This window comes from Pteropus vampyrus, unplaced genomic scaffold (assembly GCF_000151845.1).
Source record: "Pteropus vampyrus isolate Shadow unplaced genomic scaffold, Pvam_2.0 Scaffold13, whole genome shotgun sequence".
NCBI lineage: Eukaryota > Metazoa > Chordata > Mammalia > Chiroptera > Pteropodidae > Pteropus > Pteropus vampyrus.
Window position 1 is genome coordinate 5,513,468 of NW_011888794.1, and position 14,945 is coordinate 5,528,412.

A 14,945-nucleotide genomic window follows, 5' to 3' on the forward strand; every position below is an offset into this window, starting at 1 on the left:
CTGTATCACTCTGAACATCAGATAATGAGCTTTGGACCACGTAGGCAATAATCTCTTTTCCCTTAGTACTTACACCATATAGTACAGGAATTTTAATTGTAAGTAATCTGCTTGTGCTTATGGGTATCACTAATGTGTCAATACAAAGAATTGAATAAGAAATGTTTTGTTATTTATAAAATACCAATCGATTTCAATAGCACTTTTACTCAACAATAAGAAAATCTGACATTGTTGTTTTCAGAAGTAATGCGAGACAACAAAATGGGACAGCCCAGACAGAATTTGTGCAAAATTCAACAGAATTCCCCCCTGCATCATGCAGGATTCTTAATTTAACAACTATTCACTTTCACTGTCATTACGCAAAATATAGTTTGAAGGATAAAATGATAAGTTGGTTCAGTAAATCTTAGAAAAGAGCAAGTATACCTAACACCTTAAAATTACGGAATAAATAACATACACAGTTTTAAAGACCATGAACAAACTATGCAAAGGAATTCAAAATGAAGAGTCAAAGATAGTTACAGAGTCCCTATTTTTCCTGGAACAGAGCCTTCTCTACCTGGTTCACTGACCATTTTAGTTTTTCTTCTTAATATTATCTTGACCTTGAATTTGGGCTGGCTCTAATGTTCTCTATATCTCTCTGTCTGTACCAAAGTAGGAAGATCTGTTTTGGTCATTCTGAAGCTACAGTCCTTGGAAAACTCCAAGAATTCAAAGGTGATTGTTTATAAACCCAAAATGTTAATCTGAGCTCATTTTCTAAACTGCTGTTATTGTTCCTGGTCTCAACTAGTTAAATATCTCTTTTTCATTGTCATTTACTTGAACTCATCTATTGGCTTGATTCTTGAATGAAAGATGCCTTTCCATATCTTGGCTATTGTTTGTAATAATGTTTATTAGACAGAGAAAGTCTTCTCCCATATAGGCTGAATTCGATGCCGTTTCATAAGCTTAGCTGTATCCTCTGTATCCTCTGCTCCTAGGAGAGCATTTTTAAAATTGAAATACAATCAATATATACCATTGTGTAAGTGTAAGGCGTATGACAGTGTTGATTTGATACATTTACATATTGCAATATGATCACCGCCTTAGTGTTGGCTAACACCTCTGTCATGTCACATAATTACCATTTCTTTCCTGTGGTGAGAACAGTTAAGATCAGTTTCAGTAATTTCGAAATGCATGATCCAGTTCTGTTGACTATTTTCGCTATAATGTTTATCAGCTCTCCAGGACTTATCTATCTGCTATTTCCAGTTTTATCTTTAAACAACATAGCTTTTGTAGTCCTGTTGTAATTTAATCCACACTTCTCTGTCATCCTCCTACCTTCATATATATATATATATATATATATAAATATATATATATATTTTTTTTAACGCTTAGCAGGAAATCTTGCTGAAGTGTGACTCCAATAAATATTGTTAAAATCATGGCAATAAAACAAACAGAGACTTAAATTTGATTGGCATTTTTGATTGAAATCTTTTTGTTAACATCAGCCGAATAAAAATTTATCAAGGACACACTAAATTTCCACGTTTTTAAAGGAATGGATAATACGTACACATTGTCTCATCAGCTACAGAAAAAAAAGAAACAGTGATTTATGAATTATGTTTATAAAAACATAATAACCTGAGAACTCTGGGCTCATTCTTGTAAGAGAAAATAATTCTGTCACTGTATAACTGAAAGAAAACCAGTGACCCATTATGAGCCTTGGTATCTTCATCTGAAAATTGGTTTTAAATATCTTTCCTTCCCATCTCAATATACTGCTCATTTCAATGGTGGGAAGCTGAGAAACAAATAGCATGGGCTTTCTGTGGTGGAGAACAAGGAAAAGTCCAAATAGAATGTACTTATATACGTCTAATTTAAATTGATACTAATACCTCAGGGAGGTTTGCCTTCCAGTTTCATCACTTTCTCTTTATACCTTCATTTTAATGACTTTGAAAATCTGTGGTCCATGTTTATTCTTTACATTTTTTATCCTTTTTAGCCCTCAGAGAGTTTTAAAAGAAGATTTAAAGATAATCAGTCTGTATTTACAGGGAAATACTCTCCGAATGTTCAAATCTCTTCTGGGTGAAATTAGGCACACACTGTTATTTTACTATTTATTTCCCTAAGGAAGATTTCTGAACTAAATCTTTAGCCTCCAACAGCATATTATTACATTCTGGAAATCAGATTTTATACTCATAGAAGCATGAATATGTATCTAAAGTTTATCACTTACTGTAATTCTTAAAATTATTTCCAATTATTAACTTTTTAAGGTCATTCAGAGGGAAATATTAGTAAATTATTTAATAGTGTTGCAAACATTTTTTAAAAAAAGATAAAATATTTTTCTTTTAATTCACTTTAAAGTTTAAGTACAAATATAAGCAAAAGCACTCTTCTAGGATCTGAGAAGGTAAAAATACCTTCACGGCCTTTTAAGTTAATCAAGCAAATGTAAACCTACTTATCTATAAGCCAGACATTTGATATGTGCTATGTAAGTGTGCCTTGTTCTTAGAACATGGAAGAAAAAGAGATTAGTTTTTATTTGAGGCATAAATTGTTCCTTAATGCATATGATTTAAAAGTGACTGTTTTAGTTTATCTAGTTACCCTTCTGAGGAGTAAAACTTTTATAATTTTGAAATAAATACATTTTTTTAAAATGTATCCATTGTACTCATGTCCTATAATGGCCATTTAACACATTTGAATTAATTATTATTATTCTAATCCTAAAAGTAAATTTCCAATTGCCTGTATAAATCACTGTAAATTAACAATACGAAAGGAAAGCAAAACCATTAAGAAAAACAATGTATTTTAATTGTAAACAAAAGCAATTCAATAAAGATAAGTTGTTAGCAAGCCATCGAACGTGAGTTCTGTTTAAACTACCTTTAAAGCAGTACAAAGTTTGCAAGAATACAAATACAGTCATTCATGCAGAACAGCAAATGTCAAAGGAAAAGGCTAATAGTTTCATAAGCAACTTTAACAAGGACATATATAATAAATGCCATAAGGCCTGACAATTCCAATCAGTTGGTAGGTAACCTCCAAACTTGCAAGGGCAGATTTGAAAAATTAAGATCTTGTGTTCTACTAGCTATTATAAAATAATCAGCTGAGAGTTTTCAGAAATATCTGATTTAAATACTTAGTTGAATCATCTCAAAAGATGAGAAATTATATCTACAAACCATTTAATTAAGTTATCTATCTTATTACATTGCAGGTTTATATGTACTAAAACTTTCATTATTTAAAAACATGCTTTTATAGATAAAGTTCCATGTAAGTTCATATTCTGATTACCATTTTTACAAGCTTTAAGAACAAAAAGAAACTAAATTTAGAAGGGAAAAAAAAATAGTGCTGGATACTACAAACCATTTACTTTAACTTAATGAGAAAATGTGCTGTGAAAAATAATATAAATGAAGCCACTTCAAAATGAAGTCACAGCTGCCATTTCAGAGGAATTGTCTTATAGGTCTTATTCTTCAAATTTCTAGAATGTTTAAACTGGGCAAAGTAAACTTTGGACTGGGCCTAAAGCAACATTATATTCCAAACAACTGTTTGAAAAGCTGACAGGAAAGCAGACATTCTGACTACCTGACTGAAAATTAAAGACATTCTCTAGAATTAACACCACCATGTATAATAGCTAAAAAGTAACTTAGCTTATTTTCAACAACAGAAATTCCTTCTTTCTATTCATGTAATTATTCCCCTTCCCTTTCTCATAAATAGCCCCGACTTTCACTTCTTAACTGGAACACTATATTTGGTTCCTGCCTAAATCAATGCTTTCTCGAATTGCAATTCTTTTTGGATCTCAACTAAATGCTTGTCTCCCACCTCGGCTTTTTATTTTTAGGTTAACAGTACTATATGTTATCATCCAAGGGGAAATTTGCAAACCCTTTGAGGATCACAAAGTGCTAGGTTATAAATAGCATGACTTGAGTTACAAATCATTGTCAAACCAAACGTATTTCCTACTATGATGGAATAATGGACTTGATTCCTTCAATCTACAATAAGTGTAATAGAGCTTGACATCAGGAAGTCTTTTAACTCTGTCCCATGTGGCATACTCATCAACAAATTGGAAAAATATGGGTTAGGTCATGTTGTTGCTAGCTTGCTGTAAAAATTGTTGGAGTATGGTACTCAAAAAGTTATTGATGGTTCATGGTTAACCGGAATATGTGGAATGTAATAAGGGAAGTAGTTGGTCAATGTTTGAACAAGTACTATTATGCCAGATGAGATTTCTCAGTATGAAGTAACATCTAATATTATAAATAAGAGTTAACATGGCCTATTTATTAACTTCTATTATATCCACCTGGGAAAGATGACTATTAATTTAGGGGCTATCATAATGTGTGTATGTATATATATGTATATACGCATATACATATACATACTTTTTTCTAATGTATATTCTATATATACATAAAATGCCCCAAACAATTGAAGTACATGGTAAAGCCTGATAGCATTCCCTGAAAGACGCGAATGATAGTCAGGGGTCGGATAACATTTTGAAGTTCATTACAGTCAATTTTTTAAAAAATTTTATAAAAATAAGCCATGGCTTTCCCAAACAGAATCTAATCTGATTATTTCCAAACCCACTTGAAACTGTAATTTATACAGATTCAGGAATATAGATACAGTTCATACTCAATTCAACTCTTAAAAAATTTCTAACATAGGCCTACTTCACAGGTATTGTGGGTTTGGTTTCATATCACCGCACTGAAGTGGGTATTGCAACAAAGCAAATTACACAAATTTTTTGATTTCCCATTGCATAGTAAAGTTATATCTTCACTGTACTGTAGTCTAATAAGGGTGCAATAGCATTATGTACATATCTTAACTAAAAAATGCTTTCTGCTAAAAAATGCTAACCATCATCTGAACCTTCAGTGAGTCATAATCTTTTTGCTGATGGAAGGTCTTGTAATATTTGCAAAGCACAATAGAATGAGGCATGCCTCTATTAGAGAAGTTATTTAATCTTTCCAAACCTCAACCTCTGTAAAGTGGCTTAAAGGCTACTAACCCCAAATGTATTGATGTGAGAATAAAGAATTAATAATAATAACAGCTTTTCTTTATCAAGTGCTAACTGAATGAGGAAGATTCAAGCAGAGAGTCAGTTATGCCTTGCAACATCATATGAGAAAGATCATAATACTACATCCATTTTACTGAAGGGAAAACAAATGCAGAATTTAAAGGATCTTGCTCTAGAATACATAGCTTATAAATAGTGGAACTAGATTTTCCTCTTAACTCTTTACTCATCTAATAGATAAGATACATGAATATTATCTGAAACACAAAATAGAAAATCAACTATAAAGAATTTTATAATCAGTAATAATTGTGATAAATAGATAAATATTATCATCTGGTTTACTCATTTGACTTCCCACATAGTAACTGTAGCATCTAGATTTAGAATATTTAATGTTAATGAGACATGAGAAGTACAGGCCACTCAATGGACACTTCCTTAAATAGAAAATAATAATAACAATAATGATGCATTGAGACATAATTTTGAGAATAAATTTGGACAAAAAAGGGAAAAAATGTAGAAAAAATATACAGTGTATTTTGGGGACACGAGAAATAAATATTTTGTCATGTTTAGAACCGATAATTGTGTTACTACAATTGTGAAGAGAAATATGAAAATCAAACAATGTGTTTTTAATGTAAGGACAAATTTACAAGTGTCACAATGTATGAAAAATAGCAATCATTTACCACAGACACAGCAGACACATGCTTTTAAAGTCAAGCACTTAATTCAATCTTTCTTTATATTTTCTTTCTTTGCCTTCTTTTCCCATTCAAGGAGAAGTTGAACGAACTGATATAATCATTCTTTAAATGGAAAAATAGCTTCCAAACTACAAAGCAGAAGTTCTATCCCAAGATTCAATGGCTATCAAATGCAATTCTTGACAAAGGCTGATAATCCTAATAAGAATTCATGTTTTCAATAAGGTGAGCTTTCAGCAGTTTGGCTAACAGTACACTTAAATCTCAAGTGACCAACCTCACATAAAACTCCTACAGACCCTGTCTTTTCTGATATTGCCAAATGTAAGGTTTTGTTCTTAAATTTATATTCCTTTTGGAGTTAATTTCAAACAACTAACTTTCAGTCTTGCTTATGCTTTATGTTCTGTCTCACTATTATGATATCAAATTAGCAAAGAATGGATTGGAAAATGCTTAATGAGAATTCAAACACTGACATTAATCAACGAAAACTATTAATTTTTTTAAGTTTATTGGGGTGTCATTGGTTAATACAGTTATATAATTTTCAGGTGTACATTATCATTTGACATCTATATATTCTATTGTGTGATTACCACCCAGAGTCCAGTTTCCTTCAGCTACCATATATTTGATCTCCTTTACCACTTCACCCTCCCCTAACCCCCCTATATTAATTTCTTCCAATTCCTAATTCTACTTTTTATCTCATGCCCTTAGTCTCTATTGTAGCTATAACAATGTGAATTTTTGGACATAATTACATTTTTAACCATGTTTTCTAAAGGTAAGGAAGACAAGAGATATAGGTATAAAGACAGGTATTCATGGTGCTTAACGTCATTCTTTACTTCACATATACACATACCATTAGATATAAATGTAGACATATTATAAATACATAGATTATGGAATAAAAGTGACTTGTTGATGAAATATGATAAGCTGGAAACAAAGTAATGATCAAGGTGGTATTAATTAAAGAGGGACGTGTTTATTGAAAGCCTTATATGCAGTACTCCATGAGTCCTCAAGATTTTCTCGAGCATTCATTATAGAGTTCCATCTATAGTAAAGACAATGTTAGCAAACATCATTCAAAGAATATACAACCATACTTCAAAAATCGTTAGATTTCGGGACTTTGAAGAAAATTTAATATATGTCACTTGTTTTTATGCAGATATCTGGGCAATTCTCTTTCATATATGTATACATATATAAACATATTCATATCCTGAAGTGAATCTTAGCATATAGTGCTTTATCTTGGTGTGAAATTAAAACTAATTTTTAAAAATATAATTCATATTTTAAAATATTATTTATTTAATTTTATTTTTATTTATTTTATCTTATTTTTAAATATTATTTATATATTCATACCCTCGAATGATCTTGGCATATAGTACTTTATCTTTGTTTGAAATTAAAACTAATTTTTAAAAGTATTATTGTCACTATCATTTTTATTATTATTATTATTGAAATTATCTCACTATTTGAGAAAACTACACAAAACCTAACTGTGTAGGACTGGCAGAGAAATTAAAATATATTCCACAACAAAAACATATCAAAGTGAAGTCATTTAATTGACAAGTTGATAGAATAGCCAAAGAAAAAAATTCATAACAAAAATTTACGTGATAACACTACTGGATTTTAATACTTGCCGAAAACATAATTTAACAGTATGACCTTGGTAAGAGAGATACAGTAGAGAAAGAAAAGAAACTGTCAACACCTCATGAATAAGAGAAACAAAGAGAAAAAAAGGAGCAGGGCAGCAAGTAAAGTTGCAACTATTACATATTTTATTCTGTTAAACACACAGAGAATCACATTCACTTGTATTGCTATGAAATTATTAAAATATATTCAATTGATTCTCATTGTTGACAGTAGTTATGCTAAATAAAGCAACAATGAACACCGAATTCATGAATGCCTAATTACTGTTCCTAAGGGAAATACTGGGTTAGGTTCCTGTAAAACTCGTCACAATACCTTTGTCAGCAGATTTGAACGTAAACTTGCTTTATGCGTGTTTTTGTTTAAAGACATCGAATTCAATTCAATATGTATTGTTGATTCATTAATGCTGAACTCACGGTCAAGGGAGCTAAGGCTCTTCCTGAACAAAGCTTACTCGACACACATACTTTGCCCGTGAGGTCACATTACAGCGTACTCAAGCCTGGGAACATGAGACAGGCACTTCAGCACCATGATAGCGGCCATTTTAAACAGTGAAAACAACAACAAAATGCACAAAACTAGAGTGGCACTAACTAGAGTGCAAAAAGGACACTTGTTTACAGTACAAAAACTGAAACAGAAATGCAGAGCATCAATTTTCTACCTCAGCTGCGATCCTGTTCATTTGGCAACTCAATTTTTTTGCTACGAGTATTGACTTATTACAAATTAATTTTATTGAGTAGGAGATTCACAAATATAAAATTTGCAAATAATGAGAATCTACTATATTTACAAGTAGCCTAAGAGAATGTATATTAAAAGATTTCTGATAGGATGTTTTTATTTCACTAATCATGATTTCTAGATCCAGAAAAACAACAGTTAAAAGTATAATATTACTCAAGTAAATTATAGTTAAATATGACTCTTCTATAATGCTAAGGGAACTGATACAAGTCAATTGATGAATTAACAAATGCTGTTTTTAAACAAAACTTTATTTCTATTTTGTAATAAGACAACAATGAAGTTTACCACATCAACTGACTCTTCCCTTCACAAACGAGTTCTCTAAGCAGGCAATTTTGACAACATTTTATCCACCATAGAACTTTCGAACTTGAAGTCAATCCTCTCAAATCCTGCTGCCGCTTTATAAACTAAAGTTATGTAATATTCTAAATTCTTTGTTGTCATTTTAACAGTCTTCATAGCATCTCCAGTGGGAGTAGAGTTCATCTCAAGAAACTACTTTTTTTGTTCAACCACAAGAAGCACCTCCTCATCCATTAAGGCTTTTGTGAGATTTCAGCAATTCGGTAACATCTTCATGCCCCATTTCTGATTCCAGTTCTCGCTATTTCCACCACATCTGCAGATACTTCCTGCACTAAAGTCTTGAACCCCTTCTAAGCCGTCCATGAGATTTGGAGTCAACTTCTTCCAAATTCTTGCGAATGTTGATATTTTGACCACATAAATGTTCTTAATGGCATCTAGAATGATGAATCCTTTCCAGATGGGTTTCAATTTACTTTGCCCAGATTCATCAGAGGAATCACTATCTATGGCAGTTATAGCCTTGAAAAATATATTTTGTAAACAATAAGATTTGATATTTGAAATTACTCTTTGATCTGTCACAGAACGAAAGTCGTGCTAGCAGGCATGAAAACAACATTAATCTCACTGTCCATCTCCATCAGAGCTCCTGGGTGGACAGGTGCACTGCCAATGAGCAGTAATATTTTGAAAGCGGTATTTTTTTCAAACAGTAGTTCTCAATAGTGGGTTTAAAATATTCAGCAAACCATGTTTGCTGTCATCCAGGCTTTGTTGTTCTATTTACGAGCACAGGTAGAGCAGATTTAGCATAATTCTTAAGAGCCTTTGAATTTTTCAAATGGTAAATGTGCATTGGCTTTAACTTAAAGTCACCATCTACATTAGCCTTTATCAAAAGTCAGCCTGTCCTTTGAAGCTTTGAAGCTAGGCAATGACTTCTTCTCTGTAGCTGTGGAAGGCCTAGATGGCATCTTCTGATTTTAAGCTGTTTTGCCTACACTGAAAATATATTGTTTAGTGTAGCCACCTTCATTATTTATCTTAGATTTTCTAGATAACTTACTGCAGCTTCTACATCAGCACTTGCTGCTTCACCTTGTACTTTTATGTTATGGAGACGACTTTTTTCTTTAAACCTCATGAATCAACCTCTAGTAGCTTCAAACTTTTCTTCTGCAGCTTCCTCCCTCTTTCTCAGCCTTCACAGAGTTGAGGAGTGTTAGGTAGGTCCTCGTGTGGGATTAGGATTTGGCTTAAGGGAATGTTATGGCCAGTCTGATTTTCTACCGAGACCACTAATACTTTCTCCATGTCAGCAATAAGGCTCTTATGTTTTCTTAGCCTTTGTGTGTCCACTGAAGTGCCACTTTTAATTTCCTTCAAGAATTTTTCCTTTGCATTCACAACTTGCTAACTATTTGGCACAGAAGGCTGACCTCAGCTTCTGAAAGGCTTTCCTCTCTACCTTACTCATTTCTAGTTTTTGGTTTAAAGCGAGAGACATGTGACTCCTCCTCTCACTTGATCACTTAGAGGCCACTGTAGAGTTATTAATTGGCCTAATTTCAATATCGTTGTGTCTCAGGGAATATGGAAGCTGAGGAGACAGAGGGAGATAGGGGACTGGCTGGTAGGCAGAGCAGTCAGACCACGTACAATATTGTGGATTAAGTTCACTGTCTTATGTGGGTGCAGTTTGTGTGGTGCCTTAAAACAATGATCAGAGATTGCCACAATAAGCATAATAAGGACAAAGTTTGGAATATTGTGAGAATTACCAAAATGTGACACAGAGACATGAAGCGAGAATGACGCCAATAGATATGCTTGACAGGGTTGTCGTAAACCTTCAGTTATTGAAAAACACTAATATCTAATACCTTGGGAGTACAATGAACAAAATAAAAATAAATCTAGGTATACCTGTGTAGCTATGAGAAAAGATAAAAAGAGGAAGTGAAGCCTTAATAAATGCTCGGGAGATATAGAATTTGATTCCTAAAAGGAAGAAATAAAATGATACTGAAGTGCATTTATAGTCTTTACTGTAATTCTTATATCTAGAGTTACTTTTTTAAAAAACTGAGATCATATTATGAGAGTCTCTGATAAAATTCCCTTCCTCTTGTCCCATTCTGGACAAAGAGAGGAGAGTTATTGAAATGAGAAGTGCATCGCTTGGCAATGCCTAATTGAAGTGCCATACTGCATACATACACACACACACACACACACACACACACACACACACACACACACACACGTCTTAAATAAAATGTTTTTGTCTAAATTTGGAATATTATATGAGGTTGTGTACATTTCTTTACATTTTCTTAATAAACATTTTAAAAGGGGATATTTATGTAGGAATAGAGAAAAAAAGAATTGTTTTGGTAAACTTAATTTCCTCAATTTGTTAAAAATTATACCTTGCCTATAGATTGCTAAGTTATGGCCAGTTGACATGCTTTAAGGTCATACATAAGTATAATAGCATTTAGAGGAACATGACAGTAGATATTTTAGTCAAAAGTAGTTTAATCTATGACAGTCACTGAGTCTTTTTTTTCTTCTCATACATAGAACATTAAAATAACTCACACATTAATATAAAGTTATTATTCATAATCTTTTGAAGATATCCAATAATTCCAAGTTGCTTTTGAAAGGGTTGTGGTATCCACTGATAAACTTTCAAGTTCTTTCTAAAAATTTAAATGTGTATAATACAAAGATAAAAATTCCTTGATGTATTTCGGTATTCTAAAACTTTGAAGTTTCAGACGATATTTATGTAAAATGTTATAGACTATTCATTCAGAGAAAAAATCATGCATTTTTATATTAGAGCACATTTGTGAGAAAATATGTGAGTACAAAACAGTTAAACCAATGGGTGTAAAAGGGAAAAACAAATTAATATTTAAAATTTTCGTGGTTGTCGTTTCACTTTATTTTTTACTTTTTTTTTGCTTAGATTGTTAATGCACTTTGGATGCTAAAAATAATCATTTATTGAGTTTAACCTTCTGCAAATTTAAGAATAAAAATAGAATTACCAAGCTCTTTTATACACAAGATAATTCTAAATATTTATTTTCATTCATATTCTCATTATGTATCTTGATTAAATTAATTAAAATTGACATTTTATGGCATCATTGATTTGGGAATGACTATAAATAAATGGTTTATTAATTACTTATGACAATAATACTTAGATTTATAAGACCTAGGATTGGGATTTTTTCCTTCTGTTTGACTTAATTTTTGTTATACTTCCCACGACCACTGTTTTTATAGAAATTCTACTACAATGAAAACAAGACATTGACATTATTAATCTCATAAAGAGACCATAATACATGCAAAGATGAAGGAATGGCTTTTTCTTAATACAGTTTATGTGGCAAAAAAGACCTTTGCCATTTCAATTCATTGATGATACCATTTTTATCATATAATTTCCAATATTATTAAAAATGTATATTGAATATTTGTGATCTCTAAAAGAAGTCTGTTTGTTAAAATACTGCTATAGGTTCGAATATGACAATTTGGGGCAATATCCTCTAAAATGGCTAGGACGAGTATTTTAAGCTTTCTCGTTTCTTTTTCAAATGATTTTCATTGTTCTTGCATAAAAACCTAAACTCATTAACTCAACTAGGAGAAATAATGTTATATATTAAAACTAAGTTACATATAGAAATTTCCGTAGAATAAAAACAGATATAGCAAGATTAAAATCATTAATTTCCTATAATACTAAAGGCAAGTATATTGACTTTTATGTAAAATTGTGAAAATGTAATTTGGTATATTACTATTCTGCAAGTTATTATTCAGTAAAGCTATGCATATCTATAGGGAAAATTATCAAATGAATATAACTGGCTGAATCTGTTGTTAAGACTTAGCAGGAATAGTTTAGTGGGAGAGATCAGTAAGCTTCTGGGAGAGAGCTGAACTAGAAAAATAGACATAGTAAAATGGAGAGAGAGACCAACAGAGAGAAGTTCTGGATTAAAAAAGAATACTGAAAATATAAATTGTAAACTCACTGGGAATATTCGCGTCCCTACAGTTAGTATTATAGGCACATAAATCGGGTCGACAGAATTTGAAGCTAGTAACGGGATAGAAGGTGGGAAGGCAGAAGCTCTATGTAGTCTCAAATGATATTCGAGAGCACATTATTGTATATTTATAAAAAAATTAAATGTACACAAATTATGCAAATTTACAGAAATAAGGATTAAAAACTTTTGTGCCTCCTGAGAATTCATGTCAGAGATTCTTAAAGAATTTATATTTGAATCTCAGAGGTAGATCAAGTCATATTATAAAGGAGATTAAGTGAAATAGACACTCTACAAATATTTCTAAAATAGTACTTACTTTCACACTATATTTATGAACAAATAAAAGCTAAAATTGAAAGAAAATATTTGATATAAAATTTTTATGCAGATATTTTTAAGTATCATATTCACATATATGTATACAGTCTATAAAAGAGGGGGAGCAAGGAAGAGGGGAGAGGGAGGCAACTATGAATTTTCAGTAATTAAACAAAGAACAAGTGAGATTAGAACGTATAGCTTTAATAAATATCATGAACCTTTCGTATACACAATGTCATTTGGTTCAGAAATTAATTATGCCTTAGCAACAAAATGAGGGGTGTTTTGAGACACTTTGGTGAAGGATAAACCAAAGTCATATTAGTGAGAAAAAGTCAGTGAGGTGTGACAAAGTGATAAAAATCTTTTCAAGGTTTCAGTAATACACTATTGGACACAATTAAAGAGAGATATATGTGAGAAATAATACTATGACTGCAAACTACTTAAGAAAGTTAAATATCTCTTAGTGATTTAGTCGCTATTAATGCGGAAATATTTTTCTATGACATGGAAAATAACAATAATTATATTTCGGCATTCAGATATTCTAATATTTCATCAAATCCTCATGTCATGTCTACTATCTATAAAATTTAAATAATATGATAATCATAATTCTGAAATAGAATCTATAAAATATTTTAAACAGTTATAAAATAATTACTTGTAAGAAATTGTAAAAGTAGAAAGGAAATGTAAAAGTTATATTCATTACAAAGACTACTAACATCAAATAATGCTGAGAAACTGAGCATACTTATATATTTTATTTACTGGGTTTAAAATTCTACATGCTTTAATCAAAAACTAAAAGAACAAGAATATAGTATAAAAGATGTTTTTAAATGTGTAAAACATATTTAACAGCTTTGAAACAGAAATTAAAATCTCCTTATTTTATAATACATCTTTTAACCAATCTTAAGGATCTAGGTAAAAATGCAAGAATGATTCCAGATTTCAGATAATTTCCACATTTCCTATCGAAGAGATTCCTATTATGCTTGCACCAAAAATGTTTTTTTTTTAAAAGCAACAACAGCCAAGACATGGAAACAGCACAAGTGTCCGCAAACAACATAAAAAAATGATGAACCATTGCCATTTTTGACAACATGGTTAGATCTTGAGAGTATTATACTAAGTAAAATGAGTCAGACAGAAAAGGACAAGAGTCATATAATTTCATTCAATGTGGGATATAAAATAAAAAGCAATAAATGAACAAACAAAACAAACTCATAGATACAGACAGCAGAATGGTGGTTACCAGAGGGGAAGAGCGTTGTGGGGAGGACAGCAAGGGTAAAGAGGGTCAAATACAAGGTGACGGAAAGAGACTAGACTTCGAGAGGTGAACACTTAACAGAGTATATAGATGTTGTATTATAAAGTTGTATTCCTGAAATGTATATGTTATTAACCAATATTACCTCAATAAGTGTAATAAAATTTTTTTAAATATTTATTTATTTAATTATTATTTTTTTAGACCCTTGGTTGACCTCACAGATTGCAAGGACCTTGTCAGCTCGAAATCCCTTATTTTTTGATTGTTATGCCTACAGCACCTGGTCTTCCTCGGTGGTTTCCCATCCAAGTACTAAACGGGCCCGACCCTGCTTAGCTTCTGAGATCAGACGGGATCGGGCTTGTCAGGGTAGCATGACTGTAGACAAAAATACAAAATTTAAAAAAGGAACAACGACAAAAACAGAATAGTGAAAGTTATCATCTACGACAGAAAAGCAAAGCTGCCAAATCTCATGCAATAAGAGGCCAAGGAAACACAGAGACCAACACCACAGAAATAAAGTTAGGAAAAGAAGGCAAGCTGGCCAAATCCTGGGACAGCATTTTAACATACCCCAATTCAAAATTATCAAAAGGAGAGGATAAGAAGGAAGTTTT

General features: G+C 31.6%; 1 pseudogene; it reads right to left on the reverse strand.

Moving 5' to 3' along the window:
* Positions 1-14,593: 14,593 nt before the first annotated feature.
* LOC111733293 lies at positions 14,594-14,711 on the reverse strand (annotated as a pseudogene).
* Between the last annotated feature and the right edge of the window lie 234 nt (positions 14,712-14,945).